This window comes from Schistocerca cancellata, chromosome 7, assembly GCF_023864275.1.
Source record: "Schistocerca cancellata isolate TAMUIC-IGC-003103 chromosome 7, iqSchCanc2.1, whole genome shotgun sequence".
NCBI classification, from domain to species: domain Eukaryota; kingdom Metazoa; phylum Arthropoda; class Insecta; order Orthoptera; family Acrididae; genus Schistocerca; species Schistocerca cancellata.
Genome location: NC_064632.1, coordinates 134,188,803 through 134,213,187, shown reverse-complemented (window position 1 = coordinate 134,213,187; position 24,385 = coordinate 134,188,803). Strand labels below are relative to the sequence as shown.

The 24,385-nt window shown below is 44.5% G+C and overlaps 1 pseudogene; it reads right to left on the bottom strand.

The window, feature by feature from the left end:
* Positions 1–1,046: 1,046 nt before the first annotated feature.
* On the bottom strand, positions 1,047–1,164 carry LOC126093177 (5S ribosomal RNA; annotated as a pseudogene).
* Between the last annotated feature and the right edge of the window lie 23,221 nt (positions 1,165–24,385).

Below are 24,385 nucleotides of genomic sequence, written 5' to 3'. Positions count from 1 at the left end.
CCACCGCAAATATTTTGCTCGTATTCTGCTTGCGTTCTTCTCACATCCGTAATATTTGGTGAGGTAAATGTTATCATATTTTATTCGTTGCATGATGTTCTGTGGATCTATATGCAGGCCACTGTGGCCGAGCGGTTCTAGGCACTTCAGTCCGGAACCATGCGGCTGGTACGGTCGCAGGTTCGAATCCTTCCTCGGGCATGGACGTGTGTGATGTCCTGAGGTTAATTAGGTTAAAGTAGTTCTAAGTCTAGGGGACTGATGACCTCAGATGTTAGTGGTTAGAGCCATTCGAACCATTTTTTGCACCTATATCGAACTGTTATTGCTTACGAATCGGTGTGTGAACTCGATTTAAATGCGTTGTAAGTATATTGCATATTGCTCCATTCTACATTATTTCTGTTTGCATCCATTTTGCCTAACTTCTCGCATTTAATGGATAACTCCATGTTAACAGATTTTGACAGTATTGGGAATCAATTTTATTACACCTTGTCACGGATTGAGTATGTGTTTCTGCTTTGAATGGTATTTCTTATTGCCACAGAGTGCCATGCTTCCCACAGCGGCTTGCAGAGTATGAATTTTCGTAGATGTTTGCAGTCTTGGTGACTAGAGCATTCTTCCCTGCAAAGGTTAAAATGGCGATAGTAGTTATGAAAATGTAGGTGGTCTCCATAGATGGGAGAGTAAGAAAAAAGGGCTGGGAAAGAAACAGAATACAAGCAATGTACTGACTGTATATTTAAACTGAGCAGTTCACATCTGGACACGTAAGCAATAACAAATAAACGTGAGTCCTTAGAACATCATGGACAAAACCAGCTTCTGTTTCATAAAAAGAACTCAGTCTTCAGGTCACGAGTGGCCTACCGGGACCATCCGACCGCCGTGTCATCCTCAGTTGAGGATGCGGATAGGAGGGGTGGGGGGTCAGCACACCGCTCTCCTTGTCGTTATGATGGTATTCTTGACCGAAGCCGCTACTATTCGGTCGAGTAGCTCCTCAATTGGCATCACGAGGCTGAGTGTACCCCGAAAAATGGCGACAGCGCATGGCGGCGTGGATGGTCACCCATCCAAGTGCTGACCACGCCCGACAGCGCTTAACTTCGGTGATCTCACGGGAACCGGTGTAGCCACTGCGGCAAGGCCGTTGCCCGGAGTTTCTGTTTCATATGAAACAAAAACAAATCTGGATCGTTTACCCACCAGTATTACGGATGAGAGCAAAAACCCAATATTATCATGTAGCGCTTGTTTTTGACGAAGCAAGAGTACAGATCAATAGCGCCATATTTTCCCGAATTCGAAGTTCACTGCCAGGCCACCCAGAGCGCTAATGTCGATCTCCGTTTCTGTATCGTTACATGGGCCTTGCACTTCTGTTATTCTGGCGGTCCGCGGGGAGGGAGTAGCAGCAGAAAAGGTCACGGCCACACACCCGGTCGAGGTACGAGTTTCGTGTGAACGAGAAATTCGTGTCCGAATGTACAGGTGTACCGGTATGAAATGAGCGTTAAGATACAAATATGTCGATAGAGAACATTTGTTGTGAACGAGCCTTAATTTTTTGTTTGTTTGGTTGGTGTGACATCTGTCAAAGATATTTAGTATACATCAAGTCATGGAACAAACAACATCATATGTTTTAATCGTGTTAACAATGTCGAATTTTGTACCAGAAAGTGATGATTTGCGAAAAATATTAATTTTTTGATTTCATTTTTTAAAAAAAGTGCTAAAGAGTCGCATCGAATGCTTGTCGAGATATATGGTTATCATGCTCTATCAGAAGCAACATGCAAAAGATGGTTTCAACGGTTCAGAAATAATGATTTTGATGTAAGAAATGAAGAACGTGGAAGACCACCAGAAAAGTTCGAAGACGCCGAATTGCAAGCAATATTGGATGAAGATGATACTTTGAGTCAGAAGCAAATGGCAGCAATGGTAAGTGTTGCACAACAAAAAATTTCTTACCGTTTGAAAGCTATGGGAAAGATCCAAAAGTGTGGGAAATGAGTGCCACACGAATTGAATGAAAAACAGATGGAAAACCGAAAAACAATTTTACAAATTTTGCTTCAAAGACATGAAAGAAAATCAATTTTGCATCGAACTGTTCCTGGCGATGAAAAATGGAATTATTTTAAGAATCCTAAAGGGGAAAAATCATGGATTAATCCGGGACAACCATCAACGTCGACTGCAAAACCAGTTCGATTCGGCAAGAAGACAATACTCTGTGTTTGGTGGGATCAGAAATATGTGGTGTATCATGAGCTTCTAAAACCCGGTGACTCTGTGAATACTAATCGCTACAAACAACAAATGATCAATTTGAACTATGCATTGATCGAAAAAAGACCAGAATGGGTCAGAAGACATGGCAAAGCAATTTGTTTTATACTACAATGCACCTGCACACAAAGCAAAACTGGTTCAGGATACAATCAAAACACTTGGCTGGGAGCTCCAATTCACCAGACTTGGCCCCTTCCGACTACCATTTGTTTTCATCAATGGGACACGCATTGGCTGACCAACATTTCGATTCCTACGAAGAAGTCGAAAATTGGGTGTCTGATTGGTTTGCTTCAAAAGATTAACATTTCTATTGACGTGATGTCCAGAAATTGCCAAAAAGGTGGTCAAAATGTATAGGAAGCAATGGTCAGTACTTTGAATAAATTGTTTTTACTTTTCAATTCAAAATTAGTGTTTCATTTTCATAAAAAAAACCTCTCATTTCATACCGGTACACATGGTATGTGTGTGTGGAGACCTTGCCCCAGTGTTGGGAGCGGTGTGGGCGGCGTGGGCAGCCGGACATCTGGAGCTGTGGTGAGGTGCGCCAGTAGCGGGCCAGTGGCCGCCCTCGCCCTCGCCCTCCCCCATGCCCTCGCCACGCGGCTTTACGAGCGGCCCACGAGGCGGTAAACACGGACAGGTACAGAGCGTTCACCCGGCCGCCGGCCACGCGTCCGCTCGTCCACCTGCCGGCTCGTGCCTTATTTACGCCCGGCCAGAGATATGCGACATGTTTACTGCCACGCCGCGTGTCTAGAGGCTCGTAACCGTCCGTCCGCCTGGGCGATTACGCAACTTCGCTGCACTCTCATCTGCACGTCCCCGACTGCACGACGGCCGGGCATGGCGCTTAGACAAATGCGTCCTCTCGCCGTCATATTATGTCGATCTCTAAAATCAAGCTGAAGCTTAGCGATACACTGTGGAAATCGACGTGTGAAATACGGAACGTCTACGGCGAGTAGCGTTAATATTCGTACATGATGAGAACTTTACTTTGTAGACTCATTACTTTACTCTTACCAAAACAAACATTATAACCAAATATACTGAAGAGTCAAAGAAACTGGTAGATCTGCCTAATATGACATAGAGACACGTAGAAGTGCCGCAACACGACGTGGCATGGACTCGACTAACATCTGAAGTAGTGCGAGGTTTTCACTCTGCAGCGGAGTGTGCGCTGATATGAAACCTTATGGCAGGTTAAAACTGTGTTCCGGACAGAGACTCGAACTCGGGACCTTTGCCTTTCACGGGCAAGTACTCTAGCAAGGACGACTCACAACCAAGGACGACTCACAACCCGTCCTCAAAGCCACAATTCTGCCAGCACCTCGTCTCCTACTTTTCCAGACTTCACAGAAGCTCTCTTAAGATTTGCATTGTCCTACTGGAATGTCCCATTTCCTTCTGAATGCACAGTGGACTTGAATTCCTGCAGGTGATCAGAGAGGATGCTTAAGTAAGTGTCACCTGCCAGAGTCGTACCTTAAGGTTCACAGAAGAGCTTCTGTGACATTTGGAAAAGTATGAGGCGAGGTACTGGTAGAATTGAAGCTGTGAGGGCAGCTCGAGAGTCGTGCATGGATAGCTCAGTTGGTAGAGCACTTGCCTGCGAAAGGCAAAGGTCCCGAGTTCGAGTCTCGGTCCGGCACACAGTTTTAATCTTCCACTAAGTTTCATCTGAAGTAGTGCTCGAGGGAATTGACACCATTAATCCTGCAGAGCTGTCCATAAATCCGTAAGAGTTGGGTTGGTTTGTTGTGGGGGAGGAGACCAGACAGCGAGGTCATCGGTCTCATCGGATTGGCAAAGTAAGTCGGCCGTGCCCCTTCGAAGGAACCATCCCGGCATTTGCCTGGAGCGATTTAGGGAAATCACGGAAAACCTAAATCAGAACGGCCGGACACGGGATTGAACCGTCGTCCTCCCCAATGCGAGTCCAGTGTGCTAGCCACTGCGCCACCTCGCTCGGTTCGTAAGAGTACGAGGGGAGATATCTGCTGAGCAGCTCGTTGCAAGGCGTACCAAATAGCCTCAATAATGTTCATGTCTGGGGTGTTTGGTGGCCAGATGAAGTGTTTAAACTCAGAAGTGTATTCCTGGAGCCACTCTGTAGCAATTCTTGACGTGTGGGGTGTCGCATTGCCCTTCTGGAATTGCCCAATAAGTTTTTTTTAGTTTTTCACATGTGCCTTAAAAGTTTGAACAATAAATATTTTTTAGATAAAATTAGAGTTTCATCTCACACCTTATGTCGTTCTCCGCATCCTGTGCTTGCATTGAACCAAAAGGTACATTAAAGTAAAGTTCCCATGAGTAAAGCCAATAATTTCATTTATCAGAGTAAAATAATCTATATGCCATTGCACAGTTGGCAAATTATTCAGATCAGGACAGAATTTTTATTAAGTAACAAACAGAGCCAAAATGTGTAAAGTTATCTAGAATGACAATTTTATGCCATTGCACTACGGCTGAGTTGAATATATGTTTTATTATCGGCTAAACGGGAAGGAGTGCACGAGCTAAGTCCACAGACGCAGTCAGATGCAGGTTGGTGACTTTCATTTATTGTTACCACTAAACTTTCATGCAGTCAGATGTGTATTTTTAGTATTAATTTTCCAACAATATTTTCATGCAGTCAGAAAAAGTTAGGTTTAGTTAAATACGCAGTCAGATGCAAGTTTGATTAAAGACTAAAGCAGTCACATGCAGTTCAGTCTAGGTTAAATAGAGAAGTTTTATTAACAACACTTTCAAAGTCCTTCTGAATGCAAAATGGACTTGAATCGATGCAGATGACCAGACAGGCTGCTTATGTACGTGTCACCCACCAGAGTCGTATCCAGAGGTATCAAGGGTCCCATGTCACTCCAGCTGCACACCGCCCACACTATTACAGAGCCTTCACAAGCTTGAACAGTATCCTGCTGACATGCGGGGACCATGGATTTATCAGGTTGTCTCCATACCCATACATACAGGGTGTTTCAAAAATGACCCGTATATTTGAAACGGCAATAAAAACTAAACGAGCAGCGATAGAAATACACCGTTTGTTGCAATATGCTTGGGACAAGAGTACATTTTCAGGCAGACAAACTTTCGAAATTACAGTAGTTACAATTTTCAACAACAGATGGCGCTGCGGTCTGGGAAACTCTATAGTACGATATTTTCCACATATCCACCATGCGTAGCAATAATATGGCGTAGTCTCTGAATGAAATTACCCGAAACCTTTGACAACGTGTCTGGCGGAATGGCTTCACATGCAGATGAGATGTACTGCTTCAGCTGTTCAATTGTTTCTGGATTCTGGCGGTACACTTGGTCTTTCAAGTGTCCCCCACAGAAAGAAGTCACAGGGGTTCATGTCTGGCGAATAGGGAGGCCAATCCACGCCGCCTCCTGTATGTTTCGGATAGCCCAAAGCAATCACACGATCATCGAAATATTCATTCAGGAAATTAAAGACGTCGGCCGTGTGATGTGGCCGGGCACCATCTTGCATAAACCACGAGGTGTTCGCAGTGTCGTCTAAGGCAGTTTGTACCGCCACAAATTCACGAAGAATGTCCAGATAGCGTGATGCAGTAATCGTTTCGGATCTGAAAAATGGGCCAATGATTCCTTTGGAAGAAATGGCGGCCCAGACCAGTACCTTTTGAGGATGCAGGGACGATGGGACTGCAACATGGGGCTTTTCGGTTCCCCATATGCGCCAGTTCTGTTTATTGACGAAGCCGTCCAGGTAAAAATAAGCTTCGTCAGTAAACCAAATGCTGCCCACATGCATATCGCCGTCATCAATCCTGTGCACTATATCGTTAGCAAATGTCTCTCGTGCAGCAATGGTAGCGGCGCTGAGGGGTTGCCGCGTTTGAATTTTGTATGGATAGAGGTGTAAACTCTGGCGCATGAGACGATACGTGGACGTTGGCGTCATTTGGACCGCAGCTGCAACACGGCGAACGGAAACCCGAGGCCGCTGTTGGATCACCTGCTGCACTAGCTGCGCGTTGCCCTCTGTGGTTGCCGTACGCGGTCGCCCTACCTTTCCAGCACGTTCATCCATCACGTTCCCAGTCCGTTGAAAATTTTCAAACAGATCCTTTATTGTATCGCTTTTCGGTCCTTTGGTTACATTAAACCTCCGTTGAAAACTTCGTGTTGTTGCAACAACACTGTGTTCTAGGCGGTGGAATTCCAACACCAGAAAAATCCTCTGTTCTAAGGAATAAACCATGTTGTCTACAGCACACTTGCACGTTGTGAACAGCACACGCTTACAGCAGAAAGACGACGTACAGAATGGCGCACCCACAGACTGCGTTGTCTTCTATATCTTTCACATCACTTCGGGTAATTTCATTCAGAGACTACGCCATATTATTGCTACGCATGGTGGATATGTGGAAAATATCGTACTATAGAGTTTCCCAGACCGCAGCGCCATCTGTTGTTGAAAATTGTAATTACTGTAATTTCGAAAGTTTGTCCGCCTGAAAATGTACTGTTGTCCCAAGCATATTGCAACAAACGGTGTATTTCTATCGCTGCTCGTTTAGTTTTTATTGCCGTTTCAAATATACCGGTCATTTTTGAAACATCCTGTATTTATCCGCTCGATACAATTTGAAATGAGACTCGTCCGACCAGGCAACATGTTTCCAGTCATCAACAGTCCAATGTCGGTGTTGACGGGCCCAGGCGATGAGTAAAGCTTTGTGTCGTGCAGTCACCAAGGGTACAAGAGTGGGCCTTCGGCTCCGAAAGCCCATATCGACGGTGTTTCGTTAAATGGTGCGCACGCTGACACTTGTTGATGGCCCAACACTGAAACCAGCAGCAGTTTGCGGAAGTGTTGCAGTTCTGTCAAGTTGAACGATTCTCTTCAGTCGTCGTTGGTTCCGTTCTTGCAGGACCTTTTTCCGGCAGCAGCGGTATCGGGGAATTGTTGTTTTACCTGATTACTGATATTCACAGTACACTCGTGGAATGGTCGTACAGGAAAATCCCCAGTTCATCGCTACCTCGGAGATGATGTGTCCCATCGCTCGTGCGCCGACGTTCAAACTCAATTAAATCTGGATAACTTGCCATTGTAGGAGCAGCAACCGATCTAACAACTGCGCCAGACACTCGTTGCCTTATATAGGCATTGCCGAGCGTGGTTTCGTATTATGCCTGTTTACACATCTCATACCTCTGTATTCGAATACGCATTCCTGTACCAGTTCTTTTGGCGGTTCAGTGGATGTCTTGTGAATAATAGCATAAATGTTATTAACATAACTTACAAAAGTCATTTAATAACAAGATTCAAACAAAATTTGGAAAGTTTTCACGTTACATTAATATACGGACTCTTTTCAGAAGTAATTATTTCAAGACAAATTTTTGCGAAAATTGTATACTGAGGTAAAGTAAGTCATGGATAACGACATGCACATATACAGATGATGATAGTGTGGGGTACACAAGGTATAAAATAGCAGTCATTTGTACTCATCTGAATCATAATGAAGCGGTTTTCGATGTGATTATGGCCGCATGATGGGAATTAACAAACTCTGAATGCGGAGTGGTAGTTGTGCATTTCGGAAATCGTTTGCGATTTCAACGTTCCGAGATCCACAAACTCAAGAGTGTGACGAGAATGCCAAATGTGAGGCATTAGCTCTCACCGCGGACAACTCATTGGCCGACGGCCTTCACTTAACGACCGAGAACAACGGCGTTTGCCTAGAGCTGTCAGTGCCAACAGACAAGCGACACTGTATGAAATAACCACAGGAATCAATGTGGGGCGTAAGAGGAACGGCGCAATTTGGCGTTAATGGGTTATGGCAACAGAAGACCGATGCTAGTGCCTTGGTATCAGAAGGACAGCGCCTGCAGCGCCGTCTCTGGGCTCGGGACCATATCGGTCGGATCCTAGACGACTGAAAAAACGTGGCCAGGTCAGACGAGCCCCGATTTCAGTTGGTGAGATGTGAGGGTACGGTTCGAGTATGGCACAGACCGCAAGAAGCCACTGACCAAAGTTGTCAACAAGGCACAGTGTAGGGTGATGGTGGCCACATAAGGTGTGGGCTGTGTTTACATGGAATAGACTGGGTCCTTTGGTCCAGCTGAACCGGTCACTGTCTGTAAGTGGTTATATTGGGCTGCCTGGAGATGATTTTCAGCCATTCATGGACTTCATGTTCCCAAACAACGATTGTAACTGTCTCTGGGTCACTATTGTTTGCGATTATTTTGAAGTACATTCTGGACAGTTCGAGCGAATGATTTGACCACCCAAATCGCCCTGTATGAACGTCATCGAACATTTAACGGACGTAGTCGAGAGATCAGTCTGTGCTTAAAATCCTGCACCTGGAACACTTTCGCGATTATGGTCATCTATAGAGGAAGGATGGTTCAGTATTTTTACAGGCGACTTTCGATTATTTGTTGACAAATTACACGTCGAGTTGCTGCACTAGGCCGGGCGAACGGAAGATGTTCAAATGGGTGTGAATTCCTAAGGGACCAAACTGCTGAGGTCATCGATCCCTTGACTTACACAATTTAAACTATGCTAAAAACAACACACACACCCATGCCCGAGGGAGGACTCGAACCTCCGGCGGTAGGAGCCGCGCAGTCCTTGACATGGCGCCCTAAACCGCACGGCCACTCCGCGCGGCGGGCGAAAGGAAATCCGACACAATGTTAGGAGATCACCTCAGTGTACGTTTCGGTGTCTTGTGAGGTATCCATTCTGCTATACCACTTCTTCCAGATGTTGCGGTATTCTGCTAATGATCTTTTTTAAATAGCCCGTTCCATTCTTCTTTTAATCGACGCTTCGAAGTTTCTTTAGAAGATATTGGTGTTGTTCTAAAACGTAGTTCTAGTTCTCCTCACACATTCTCAATAGGGTTGACGTGTGCTGACTGAGGTGGTGGTTGTAAGAATTTCAGGAAATTGTGCATCAAGTATTCCTGCATAGTGCAAGCCTTATGTTGCCGGTCATTGGGCTGGTAAAACTTGAACGTGTTTGATATCCCCATTTCTCAGCACTTTTGCGTAAATTGTTTTTTAATAAGTTCAGGTAGACATATTTGTCCATAATACTGTCGGTGAACATTAATTCACCTGGTCCAAATGCGGATATACAGCCGAAGTAGAAACACTGCCACCTCCATGCTTTGTTCAAATGTTCAAATGTGTGTGAAATCTTATGGGACTTAACTGCCATGGTCATCAGTCCCTAAGCTTACACACTACTTAACCTAAATTATCCTAAGGACAAACACACACACCCATGCCCGAGGGAGGACTCGAACCTCCGCCGGGACCAGCCGCACAGTCCATGACTGTAGCGCCTGAGACCGCTCGGCTAATCCCGCGCGGCCCTCCATGCTTTACTGTCGGCTTAACGTCTGTGACTTTAAATTTTTCATCCTGCCTTCGACACACGATCCTCCGTCCATCCGAACCAAAAACGTTAAATTTACTTTCGTCGGTAAGAATTACGTCGTTCCTCCATGTTTACTCCTTCGCAACACACTATTTAGCAAAGTCTAATATGTTCCCACGATTCTATTCATTCACGAACGGTTTCTCCGTAGCCATTCTTCCCTTGTAGCCACCATCTTTCAGTGCTCTGCGAATCGTTTGAGGACGCACCTTTCTTCCAGTCTCATTTAGAAGCTCACTTGCTAATTTTGGTGCACTTCGTGTCGGATCCTTCTTTATTTTTCGTATTAGATTTTTCTAGTCACACGCATCCAAATTCTTTGGTCGACGCTCTTAAGATATAAAGAGTCTATATGGTAGTCGTTTTTGAATCGTCTCACCATGTCTGCCACAGTACTCTTACTCACGTTGAGCATGGCAGCAATTTGTCTATCTCATTTACCTTTCGCGCTGTGAAAAACCACAAGCTGTTTTGTATCACATCTCGTATTAGTTTTGCGTGGCATTGTAACGTCATGACTGTCGACCGCGCTTGTAAACAAACACTGCCTTCTAACTCAGAGTAAGTAACTAGGCGTGAGTGATCAAAACAAGTACTACACTGTCAAACCCTTGAATATTTAAAGTAGCGTAAAAATCGAACGGTGAAAAGTTCATACTGTTATTTACTGGGCATTTGCCTTAATATAATACTTGATTATTTTTATTTTTGTTTCGTTAAGAAAAAAACTTACGATGCTACTAGGCAAAAGCCTCAGTGTGTCGGAATATTAACGCTACTCACAGTTTATCTGAGAGACTACTCTCCAATTCTCGCAGAAGTTTTTGACAAAGGGTTCACAGGAACACTTGCACACCATTTCTCAGCCGTTCCACTTTCAAACAGCAGTTGATAAAAATGAAAACCCAAATATTTCCGTGCAAATGCTCATGTCTCTTATAAGATTACGACAGCCATTTCTACCTATGCAGATGGAAGTCAAAAGAATATTTTGACATTCGGAGGAGAAAGATGGTGACTGAAATTTCCTGAAGAGATTACGCTACAATGAAAAACGCTTTGGTTTTAATATCTGAAACGTCCCCTTAGAAAAATTGTATACGACTGTGCTTAAACTGACACACAATATTTTTAGCGCAACGCAGTCTGACTTTCAAAAATCCCTACAAAAGAATGGCCCTGACTAACATTAACCTATACCTTTCACAAATCACTCACCTCACAAAAATCTTCATTACTCGAACTACTGCAATACAGCGAGCGCCACTACTGCCAGCTAAATAAAAGATTCAAACTACGGAAGGCACTAACTACTGATAGGGATAGTTAGCAAATGAAAGATTTTAATAGAGAACAAACAATGTATTTACCTTAATAGTCATAATATATATAGCAGTTCATGACATCCAGTCTTACAAATTTCAAAACTCCGCCATCTCTCTCCCCACATCCACCACTGCTGGCGGCTCACCTCCAACTGCGCAACGCTACGCGCTGTTCACATCCAGCTGCCCAACACTACAATGGCTGACAACAATGCAAACTGGCCACAGACTGCACACAGCACAGCCAGTGATTTTCATACAGAGCGCTACGTAACGTTGCCAATAAGAAAACATAAACAGCCTACTTACATATCTTCCAGTCCAATCTGCGTGTCCACTTTGTCCCCTGTTTGGCGACAGCCGCCCTTTCTTGAAGGATCAAATACCGCACAGCAACACTGCGAAAGGGGGAGAGGGGGAGACAAACGTAGTAGATTTGTTGGATCTTCTAAGATGCACTTTCATGATCGCTTTCTGCACTTTTTATGTGACGGTTCAAATTTAATATGCTCGTAATTGTAATCCTTGCATTTGGTTGAATCGACAACTTTTAAATTTTTGTGATTTGTTGGGTAACAGAAATTTAACTGATACTTTGTAGTACTTGAGCCGTGCTTGGCTAGTGTTCCCACCATCGTGTATTTTACACCTTGTTTTTAACGTACTTCCACCTCACAACGTTAATTTAAATTACTACTGTCACTGAGATGACGCTTTGGCTATCCGTGAGCGGTGTTAGCAGCGCGTATCGATATATCCCCTCTCGTACTATATTTGCTCGACTGTGTAAGAGGTCCATGAGTAGGGAATTTATTGCTAGCGCACTCGGACAGATATACATAATTTCGATAGATTGCTCACGCGCTGCCTGCGATATGTAAGCTATAAGAGAATCGCAGACCAGAGAGCAGTGCCGGCAGCAGTAGTAGCTGTAGCTCTAGCAGTAGGAGTGCGTAGTAGCTACCAGTCTGGATTTGGCGGGGCCAGTCGTGGGGAGCGATGTAGTATAAGGTAAAAGCAGCCGCGCGCATGTGTAGTTTGTTGCAACTAAATTTGTACTATTGTTATATCAAGTCCATGTAAATGTTGTAAAACATCTTTTAATAATAATATTTTTTATAAAATTAACTCTTTGACAATCATTCATCTTAATTTAAAGAATTTACTAATTTCTGCAATCCATGGTCATCCCGATTAACGTAAGGAAAAATCAGTTGTTTCTTTTTATACATGACAGATCTAGCGGCCGGCATTGCACTGGGCTGTACCAGAAAAATTTCTTACAGGAGCAGATATATATGCGTTATACCGGCCGCGGTGGTCTAGCGGTTCTAGGCGCTCAGTCCGGAACCGCGCGACTGCTACGGTCGCAGGTTCGAATCCTACCTCGGGCATGGATGTGTGTGATGTCCTTAGGTTAGTTAGGTTTAAGTAGTTCTAAGTACTAGGGGACTGATGACCACAGATGTTTAGTCCCATGTGCTCAGAGCCATTTGAACCATTTAATATGCGTTATCCGGCGACTTCGTTGAGGTAAGAATTTTCAATTTATTCAGAATGATCTTTCAGGGCAATGACGCAGCACTGCTGACGTCCAAATTTACCAGTTTGTATTCACAGCCAGTTAATTATTGAAAGGTTATATATGAGTCACATTTTTTATTAGGTGGTTAGTCACGTTATTATTGCGAGGTTACGGAATAATAAACTGTTGGGAGGTTACACTGAATGTGAATGCTATACATATTTTTAATGTTGGGAAGTTACAACTGCTATTACTTCCCTGTCGTTGTCGGTCGTAAGCGAGTTGCGTGCCCAGTTCGGGTCTGCCGGTCAGTTGGAACGCGTTTGGAGCGCAGTCCGGACCTGCCAATCGGGGAGTTGCAATGCAGCACTAGTGCAGTCGGGTTGGAGTAGCAGTGAGGCCTGCGTCGACCTGACTAGCCCGGCCATTGACGCCACGCATCACTTGACGCGGGCCTGACTTTTGGTGGATTGTTGGTCGTTCGGTTCGTCCGAGGACATCGTGCGGCGTAATCGACTGGGCCCCTGGCAGTCTCTGCGCGGTGTCGGAATCTGTCTGAAGCTGTCCGATCGGTACGAGCATCGTCGCTCGCCGACCCAGGACGTGAAGGTTGAGTGGTTTTGAGCATTACGTTGTTGGTTCCGGGATTTCTGTTGTGGAGGTTTTCCTGTGAGCAACAGCGAGTGAAGTGCTCGAGATAGCCGCCGTCAGGTGGAATGGTTCAAATTAATTTATCCATAGTCAAGTGTACCAGCAGAATTTTCTGCCCTGGCTGCTAACGCAGTTTTTAGGCAGTGTCTTTTCCTCACCTGTTGTTGCTGCCCAACATGATGTGTAGTTTTGGCAGCACAGTTTTCAGACGCGTTTGTTTGGGGATAGTGATACTTGTAATTTTTTTTTTTTGGGGGGGGGGGCTTTGAATTCTCATGTACTCCTTGGTGGTAAGCAAGCGGTTGGACGATCAGTCCGTGGCTGTCCCTTGGTTGGGTTCGCACGAATTAAGTGCAGTTGGACTCACCACCTGTCTGACCTAAGTGAACGAGGGCAGACCCATCCACTGGAGACTCCTGAGTGCCGTTCTCTTAATTATCCCTTTGGCAGTATTAATGTTGTTGTAATTTAACTGTATTTTATATTTTTAATTTGGCAAGGTTAGTTGTGGACCTTCAGTCCTGGAAACATATTCTCAGAGTTTACTTCAAGTCCAAACATTCTCGCCTTCTGCTCTTGAAAGGTTATTATGATTTCCTATGAAAGATTTTACAAGTTATTGTGGGCCTTCCGCCGTTGGTGTTGCAAAAGGAAATTCTTAAACTTAATACATTGTTTTACCGATTGTTGCAATATATATTTCCTTAATTTGCAGGATTTAACCTTTTGGCCTTCAGCCATCTTATTGCGTTTGTTTATCTTTCTGTGCACCTTGTGGGCCATCAGCCCTGTTACAATCTTAAAACATTGTGGCCTTCTACCTTCAGTAATCATCATAGTATATTTGAAATTTTAAAGATTTAATCCGGCGGCCTTCAGCCTCTCCGCATGCTGATGTCATATATGTAAACGATTTATCTTATTTGTAAATTTAACTGTGTGTCATATTTTTTCAAAATTGAACTTATGCTGAAGCATCTGTTTGGAGGCCTTCAGCCGCGAAGCAAATTTAATTCTTTCAAAAGTGTATTTGTGAACTAAATGATAAAAAATTACAATTGTAAAATGAATCCGACCGCAACTCCTTTGCTCCTTTCCACAATCCTAATCACCCGTTAGCCCTGCGTGATTTAGCGAGAGTTTCAGTACTTACGTGGAGGACCTCATGCTTCTTGTTTTTTATGGTCGATTGCCACTTTTCGCATCGTACAGACATGTGTTTAAATAATTTTGCGATTTGTCTCAACTTCTAATGACTTGACTAGACGGTAAACTAGAGCATCATCTGTAAATAGTATAAGAGGGCTGCTCAGATTTCCTCAATCGTTTATGTACATTGGGAACTGAGGGAAAAGCGATATCGCTTCTGTTTCACTAGATGATATCCTGTCAGTTACAACGGACTGTGATCTTTCTGACAGGAAATCGTGAATCCAGTCGCACAAGTGAGACGATACCCCTCAGGCACGCAATCTGAACAATTGGATTCAAGGTAAAAAAACTGCGGAATAAGTCCTTCCTAGTACTGTCTGTTCCTCCCAAAATCGGCATCTCCTTAAAACTTCTTTTCTCTAAAGTGAGCCAGTAATCAATTTCTTATCGTACTTTCAAGTTTAATGAACCTTAGCCTCTCGCTTAAACAGTGTGGTTATGATCGAATTACTAACAGTAACTAAGAGCAGGAGGGGACATCGCAACTCTGTATAAATAAGATTCGTCGACAGACTCAAAGAAAGAGATTCACAGAACCTCCTGATACAGCCACAAGAATTTCTCTTATTGTTACTCGAGTAATGTACTGAAACAAGAGGGAAAACAGAATATTACAGGAAATTTTACAGTATGCGATAAAATAAACGTAAAGGACAGAAGAGAGCGGTTAGTTGGAAATATTACATTAAGGGCTACTATGAGGGAGAGGATGTTTATGATGACGTGATAGCAGAAGAAATAGAAGTCGATAAGGAAGGGATAAAAGATCCAATATTAGAATCCGAATTTAAAATAGCTTTGGAAGACTTAATATCGAATAAGGCAGAAAGGATAACATTATATCAGAATTTTTAAGGCCGTTGGGGGAAGTGGCAACAAAACTACTATTTACGGTTGTGTGTAGAGTATATGAGTCCGGCGATATGCCATCGGACTTTCGGAAAAACTTCATCCATACAATTCTGAAGACTGCGAGAGCCACCAAGTGCGAGAATTATCGTACAATCAGCTGAACAGCTCATGCATCCAAGTTACTGGCGAGAGTAATATACACAAGGATGGAAAAGAAAATCGGGGATCCGTTAGACGACGCTCAGTTTGGCTTTAGAAAAGAGAAAGGCACAAGAGAGGTAGTTCTGACGTTGCAGTTGATAATGGAACAAGCCTAAAGAAAATTAGAGACACGTTCATGGAATTTTTCGACGTGGAAGAAGCTTTCGATAACGTCAAACGATTCAAGTTGTTCGCAGTTCTGAAAAAAAAATAGGGGTTAGCTGTAAGGAAAGATGGGTAACATACAATGTGTACAAAATCCAGGAGGGAACATAGGAATGGAAGACCAAGAAGGGATTCCTTGGATTAAACATGGTGTAAGACAGGGATGTAGTCTTCTGCCCCTACTGCTCAATCTTCATATGGAAGAAACAATGATGGAAATAAAAGTAAGGTTTAAGAATATTTACTATTAAAAATAGTCTTGATCGCAATTTATTTAGTACGGTGACCGGTTTCGACCACTACTGTGGTCATCTTCAGACCAATGAGTAAGAACCTCCTTCTGCTAGAGAATCACTACTAGTAGTGATTCTCTAGCAGAAGGAGGTTCTTACTCATTCGTCTGAAGATGACCACAATAGTGGTCGAAACCGGTCACCGTACTAAGTAAATTGTGATCAAGACTGTTTTTAATAGTAAATATTTGTAACATATTGACCACTGTCACTCCCATAATGTATTCAAAAGTAAGGTTTAAGCGTTTATTAAAAATGCAACGTGAGTGATAAGATTCGATGATGACACTGCTATCCTCCGTGAAAGTGAAGCTGTATTACAGGGCCTGCTGAATGGAGTGAACAGTCGAAGGAGTACAAAGTACGGATTGAGAGTAAATCGAGGAAAATCGATAGTAATGAGAAGTATCAGAAATGAGAACAGCGTGGAACTTAACATTAGCATTGATGGTCACGAAGTAGATAAGGCATTCTGCTACCTAGGCAGCATAATAACCCGTGATGGACGGAGCAAGAAAGACCTAAAAAGCATATTAACACTGGAAAAAAGGGCATGCCCTACCAAGATAAGTCTACTAGTATCAAACATAGACCTTGACATAAGGAAGAAATTTCTGAGAATGTGCGTTTGGAGCACACCATTGTATGGTAGTGAAACATGGGCTGTGGGAGTAATGGAACAGAAGAGAATCGAAGGATTTGAAATGAGGTACAGGACAATCTTGAAAATTAAGCAGACTGATAAGTTAAGGAATGAAAAAGTTCTCCGCCAAATAGGCGTGGAACGTAAGATATGGGAAACAGTGATAAGAAGAGGGGAAGGATTATAGGACCTCTGTTAAGACATCAGGGAATAACTTCCATGGTACTAGAGGGAGCTGTAGAAGGTAACAGATGCAGAAGACGACAGAGACTGGAATACATCCAGCAAATAATTGAGGACGTAGGTTGCAAGTGCTACTCTAAGATGAAGAAGTTGGCACAGGAGAATAATTCGTCGCGGGCTGCTGGAGGGATGTGTTGACACCACGCCCCTCCAAAACGCATCCAATGACGCGATTGGCGGACGTTAACACGTTGGTAAGTCGGTACCGATGAACTCGCCAGAGCCTTTGGATGGAGTTTACGTTTACATGTCCCATGTAATACAAAAGCTACTCCCAAAATTCAAGACATCTAAATAAATAGATCTGATCCCCAAAAAGATAATCTGGGAAGATTAATCACGTTTTCAAAACCGCGGATAATATAAAATGAAATGAAAAGTAAAGTAGCGTGTGGGAGGTACACGACCGTGATTGGCTGGCGGAAACGTTCTTTGTGCGAGCCAGTATGGAGACGATACTGCTTGAGAAAGGCATTGCATCCAGGGCTCTAGTGAGCGGCAGACCCACAAGTCTCCTTGGAGTATAGGTCTGAGTATTTTACAGCATTGATGAGATGTTGTGTATCAGTTACCTTGCTCCATTGTTATTTGTTTTCCCTGTCCAGGAACAATTTTTGACCTAGCCGTTGTAGTGTAAAATTATTAGTCTAACACATAAATAGTGCTTCCAAAAGATTAAACAAAAATGTGTCCTCGATTGTTTGTTAGTACTGTGATAAAGTAAGTCTTATTCTGACTTAGATTTGCTTTTTCCAGGTTGCGCTCCAGTGGCTACTTTGGCATTTTTATAAGTTCCTGCTAGGTAAATAGAGCTGATTTCCAAACAAATCATCTGTAAAGATCAACCATATATAACCACTCGCTAGACGAAAGATCCGTATACAGAGAGTGGAACGTTACACAGGTCACACGTTATTCAAGGAAGGTAGTAGAAGTAATCCACTAAACTACAGGCTCACATCATTGACGTCGATATGCAGCAGGATTTTGGAACATGTATTGTGTTCGAGCATTATGAATTACTTCGAAGAGAACATTGACACACGGTCAATACGGATTTAGAAAACATGGTTCTTTTGAAACACAACTAGATCTTTACACACACGAAATGTTGAGTGGTGTTGACAAGGGATTTCACACTGATTCCGTATTTCTAGATTTCCAGAGGGCTTTTGACACTGTACCACACAAGCGGCTTGTAGTGAAATTGCGTGCTTAGGGAATATCGTCTCAGGTGTAGGACTGGATTGGTGATTTCCTTTCAAAGAGGTCAGGTTCGTAGTAATTGACGGAAAGTCATCGAGTAAAACAGAAGTGATTTCTGGCGTTTGCTGTTTCTGGCCGTCTGCTGTTTCTTACCTTTACAAACGATTTAGTAGACAATCTGAGCAGCCGTCTTAGGGTGTTTGCTGTCATTTATCGTCTAGTAAAGTCATCAGAAAATAAAAAAAATTGCGAAACTATTTAGAAAAGATACCTGTATGGTGCGAAAAGTGACACTTGACCCCAAAATAATGAAAAGTGTGAGGTTATCCATATGAGAGCTAAGAGGAATCCTTTAAACTTTTGTTACACAATAAATGGTTCAAATGGCTCTGAGCACTATGCGACTTAACTTCTGAGGTCATCAGTCGCCTAGAACTTAGAACTAATTAAACCTAACTAACCTAACGACATCACACACATCCATGCCCGAGGCAGGATTCGAACCTGCGACCGTAGCGGTCACGCGGTTCCAGACTGATGCGCCTAGAACCGCACGGCCACACCGGCCGGCCACACAATAAATCCTTCAAATCTAAAGGCAATGCGTTGGGGAAGAACACATAGAAAATGTTGTGGGGAAGGCAAACCAAAGACTGCGTTTTGTTGGCAGAACGCTTAGAGAATGTAACAAATTTACTAGACTGCCTACACTGAGCTTGTCCGTCCTCTTTTGGAGTACTGCTGCGAAGTCTGGGATCTTTACCAGATAGGATTAACGGAGTACATCGCGAAATGGGGAAGAAAGAGTCGCGGACATAGTACAGGATTTGGTGTGGACATCATCAAAACAAAGGCGTTTTTCGTTGCGGTGAAGTCTTCTCACGAAATTTCAGTCACCAACTTTCTCCTCCAAATGTGAAAATGTTTTGCTGACGCCGACCTTCATAGGGAGGAAATGTCATCATAATAAAATAAGGGAAATCAGAGCCCACACGGAAAGATATAGGTGTTCGCTTTTTCCGCGCGCTATTCGAGATTGGTATAACAGAGAATTATTGTGAAGGTCGTTCGATGAACCCTCTGCCAGGCACTTAAGTGTGATTTGCAGAATACCCATGTAGATGTAGATGTTGTTGCACATGCTACGTGCAGAGTGTTGGATGTATCCGTTGTGCGATATGGCACTGGGGTGAAGGTACACATGGGGGTCAACTGTGCTTGAGCAGCACAAAGCAAGTCAAGTCTGTTGCTTTCCGCAGGTTAAAGAATCCGCACGCACAAATACAATAAAACAGCCGACTTCTGAACTCCTAGTGCGTGAGTCTTTCTATCATAGCACGTGAAGTATTCCTTTTATCTGAATGATCCATTAAGGCCTCTACATGTGGTCTACGTGCTCCCGACGAGTGAATCCATCACCATCCCATGACTGACTACTCGACTGTCAGCAAAGAAAAAAAAAATTGTTGGCGTACACAGATCACCCGCCTCCAGTTGTAACCAGTCTGTTGCACCCTGTTACCATTTATCAGCGCTCAGAAATAATGCGATGCGCCCACTGCTTATGAAGATTTAAATCGGTAGGCCCATCTGAACTAGGAGTTCTATCCGTGTTACTCACACCTCTCTCTGTTGCTCCTTTGAGTCCTCCCTCGATAGTTCTCCGTAAATCAACGTCTCCAGTCAAGGGTCCCCGAAGCCCAGTAAAGAAAATATGGTTGAGAACAATAATAGCGTCATTGCTGGATCAACCCGGAGACAAAGCAAAAATAAAAATATTTACCGAAGACTGGTGAGCAAGAGCGAGTCTAAGAATGAAGGACTGCTTGCGAACGGAAAAGACATTTAAAAAGTCGAGTCAGTTATGTAATGGCAGTCCATGGGTAGCGGTCACAATCAAAAGATATTTTAAAAAATCAATATCTAACGCAGTAATCAGCGAGTACGAAATGATAACTGATTTCCACTACGCTAACTTGTAGCTTATGAGAAAGAGAAATAACAGACAAACTTAATAGGAATAATCGGTATGTTCTAAACGTTGATGTAATGTGTCTGTCATGATGGGAACGTCGTCGTTCAATTTGTGCCGTGATGGATACGACACCGTTCAACTTGCATTAACCTGGCAGCATTATCGGGCGGGCCCTCTGCAGTCATAGAAGGTGCTGTTGCCCTCCCAGTGGCCGAGGTGGACGCATATTCACCGCCCACAAGGAGTCTTCAGCGGGACTTCTAGACTGGACAGCAACCAGCAAGCCTGCGTGACCCACCTGGCGAGTTTGCGTTGGTGGCTGGGGAACTGAATGACTTTGCCGATGAGGACAACCATGTGTCGGCTATCCAGCCCTAAATTTTTGGGTTCACCCACGGCACGTCATTTTAAATTGCGGACAGAAGCAGCCAAATTTCAAAATTTTAGAGGTCACGACTGGTTTCGTGTCAACTGAAGACGCATGCTCAGATGACTTCCACAAAAAATTAATAAGCAAAAAAAACTTAGAAAGAATTCTTAACAATGGTTTGAAAAATAGGAATACTGAAGTTTGGTGTCTTATACCAGTACCTGAAAAGTACTCACAAAGATTCTGTTTCACAACTCATAGCGGGAAGCTTATTGCCTTACGCCCATTCCCCTTGATCACGTCAAGTTAAAAAACATGTGTGAATTCGTAAGGGATCAAACTGCGCAGGTCATCGGTCTGTAGACCCGAGGGAGGACTCGAACCTACGGCGGGCTGGGCCGCGCAATCCGTGACATGGCGTCTCAAACCACACGGCCACTCGACGTGGCTCACGTCAAGTTACAAACACATAGCGTGCTAGAAGCGGTACACCATAGTTAAAATTTTGGGTATACCACGAATAAAGATCATGTGCGACAGACAAAGCTTTAGGCCTGTAACGCACCTAGACAGTTTCACTTTGTGAATCCAGTCAACGATAAGAGTCTTACGGAGGTTGACAAGCGGCAGCAGACAAGGCAGTACTGACCGCTCTGCAATACAGAAGATGTTTAAAGGTTTTATTAATATGTTACATTTCAATTGTCCTCTTTCAGTTACTTATAAACGGGGCTCAATCTTTTCTGTACTGTGTTACATACACTCCTGGAAATTGAAATAAGAACACCGTCAATTCATTGTCCCAGGAAGGGGAAACTTTATTGACACATTCCTGGGGTCAGATACATCACATGATCACACAGACAGAACCACAGGCACATAGACAAAGGCAACAGAGCATGCACAATGTCGGCACTAGTACAGTGTATATCCACCTTTCGCAGCAATGCAGGCTGCTATTCTCCCATGGAGACGATCGTAGTGATGCTGGATGTAGTCCTGTGGAACAGCTTGCCATGCCATTTCCACCTGGCGCCTCAGTTGGACCAGCGTTCGTGCTGGACGTGCAGACCGCGTGAGACGACGCTTCATCCAGTCCCAAACATGCTCAATGGGGGACAGATCCGGAGATCTTGCTGGCCAGGGTAGTTGACTTACACCTTCTAGAGCACGTTGGGTGGCACGGGATACATGCGGACGTGCATTGTCCTGTTGGAACAGCAAGTTCCCTTGCCGGTATAGGAATGGTAGAACGATGGGTTCGATGACGGTTTGGATGTACCGTGCACTATTCAGTGTCCCCTCGACGATCACCAGTGGTGTACGGCCAGTTTAGGAGATCGCTCCCCACACCATGATGCCGGGTGTTGGCCCTGTGTGCCTCGGTCGTATGCAGTCCTGATTGTGGCGCTCACCTGCACGGCGCCAAACACGCATACGACCATCATTGGCACCAAGGCAGAAGCGACTCTCATCGCTGAAGACGACACGTCTCCATTCGTCCCTCCATTCACGCCTGTCGCGACACCACTGGAGGCGGGCTGCACGATGTTGGGGCGTGAGCGGAAGACGGCCTAACGGTGTGCGGGACCGTAGCCCAGCTTCATGGAGACGGTTGCGAATGGTCCTCGCCGATACCCCAGGAGCAACAGTGTCCCTAATTTGCTGGGAAGTGGCGGTGCGGTCCCCTACGGCACTGCGTAAGATCCTACGGTCTTGGCGTGCATCCGTGCGTCGCTGCGGTCCGGTCCCAGGTCGACGGGCACGTGCACCTTACGCCGACCACTGGCGACAACATCGATGTACTGTGGAGACCTCACGCCCCACGTGTTGAGCAATTCGGCGGTACGTCCACCCGGCCTTCCGCATGCCCACTATACGCCCTCGCTCAAAGTCCGTCAACTGCACATACGGTTCACGTCCACGCTGTCGCGGCATGCTACCAGTGTTAAAGACTGCGATGGAGCTCCGTATGCCACGGCAAACTGGCTGACACTGACGGCGGCGGTGCACAAATGCTGCGCAGCTAGCGTCATTCGACGGCCAACACCGCGGTTCCTGGTGTGTCCGCTGTGCCGTGCGTGTGATCATTGCTTGTACAGCCCTCTCGCAGTGTCCGGAGCACGTATGGTGGGTCTGACACACCGGTGTCAATGTGTTCTTTTTTCCATTTCCAGGAGTGTATTTTTAAGTAGTTTAGCCTCTGTGCAGCCATCCCCCACCCACCACACCCTTCACGCCTTATTTGCAGATCGGTCAGTATTGCCTTGCCAGCTGCTGCTCAACCACATTCCTGTTGTAAGGGTCTTCTCGTGTACTGAGTTCATATGGCGCTGAGCACTATGGGACTTAACTTCTGAGATCATCAGTCCCCTAGAACTCAGAACTACTTAAACCTAACCTAAGGACATCACACACAACCATGCCAGAGCAGGATTCGAACCTGCGACCGTAGCGGTCGCGCGGTTCCAGACTGCAGCGCCTAGAACCGCTCGGCCACCCCGGCCGTCTGTACTGAGTTCATGCACTGAAGTTGTCTAGATGCTTTACCAATCTACACCTCTGTTTGTCCCACATGGTCTTTATTCAGGTTCTATTTCTAAAGATTCCATGCTTTCCCATCATTTTAACTATGGCATACCGCTTTTAGCGCTCTATGTGTTTGTAACATGACGTGAATGATGGGGAATGGCTATGTGGCAGTTACCTTCCCCCTATGAGTTGTGAAGTGGAATCTTTGTGGGTATTTTTCAAGTACAGTTACACGATACTGTACGTAAGTATCCGTTTATTGTTCATACTGTTTGTAAATTTTTTTCCTATATTAATTTTTGTACATATCACCTGAGGATGTGTCTTCGGTTGACGCGAGGTCAGTCGTGACTTTGAGTAAAAATATTCTCCAGCCACGTCGAATCATTTCATTCCAAATCTCCCGCGGCGATTACGTGTGATGTGGGTTTGTCGTTCGAAGTAATTTTGTTGATTAAGTCACTTCCGCTGCGTCACAACAGTCAAGACTTCCAGCCTTAAGTGTCGGTTTCTCTCGTCAGCGTTCTGCTGATGGAATCTTGCTCACGTTTGCCCACTTTTTATGACATCTGTAACTAAGCTGATGCCTAGCTGATCTTGTATATGAAATTAATTTAATACTATGAAACACTGATTAAGAGGTTCGCCCAGAAAGTAATTCACTAAATTTCTTTCTCAGCCGAAAACAATGCTACGAATTCGAAACACTATGCATACAGGGTTATTACAAATGATTGAAGCGATTTCACAGCTCTACAATAACTTTATTATTTGAGATATTTTCACAATGCTTTGCACACACATACAAAAACTCAAAAAGTTTTTTTAGCCATTCACAAATGTTCGATATGTGCCCCGTTAGTGATTCGGCAGACATCAAGCCGATAATCAAGTTCCTCCCACACTCGGCGCAGTATGTCCCCATCAATGAGTTCGAAAGCATCGTTGATGCGAGCTCGCAGTTCTGGCATGTTTCTTGGTAGAGGAGGTTTAAACACTGAATCTTTCACATAAACCCACAGAAAGAAGTTGCATGGGGTTAAGTCGGGAGAGCGTGGAGGCCATGACATGAATTGCTGATCATGATCTCCACCACGACAGATCCATCGGTTTTCCAATCTCCTGTTTAAGAAATGCCGAACATCATGATGGAAGTGCGGTGGAGCACCATCCTGTGGTACGTTTAGCTCCCTGCTTGCTTTATTCGTCGACTTCCACGGGCTACGCGTGAAACTTGCCCGCACGCGTTCAACCGTTTCTTCGCTCACTGCAGGCCGACCCGTTGATTTCCCCTTACAGAGGCATCCAGAAGCTTTAAACTGCGCATACCATCGCCGAATGGAGTTAGCAGTTCGTGGATCTTTGTTGAACTTCGTCCTGAAGTGTCGTTGCA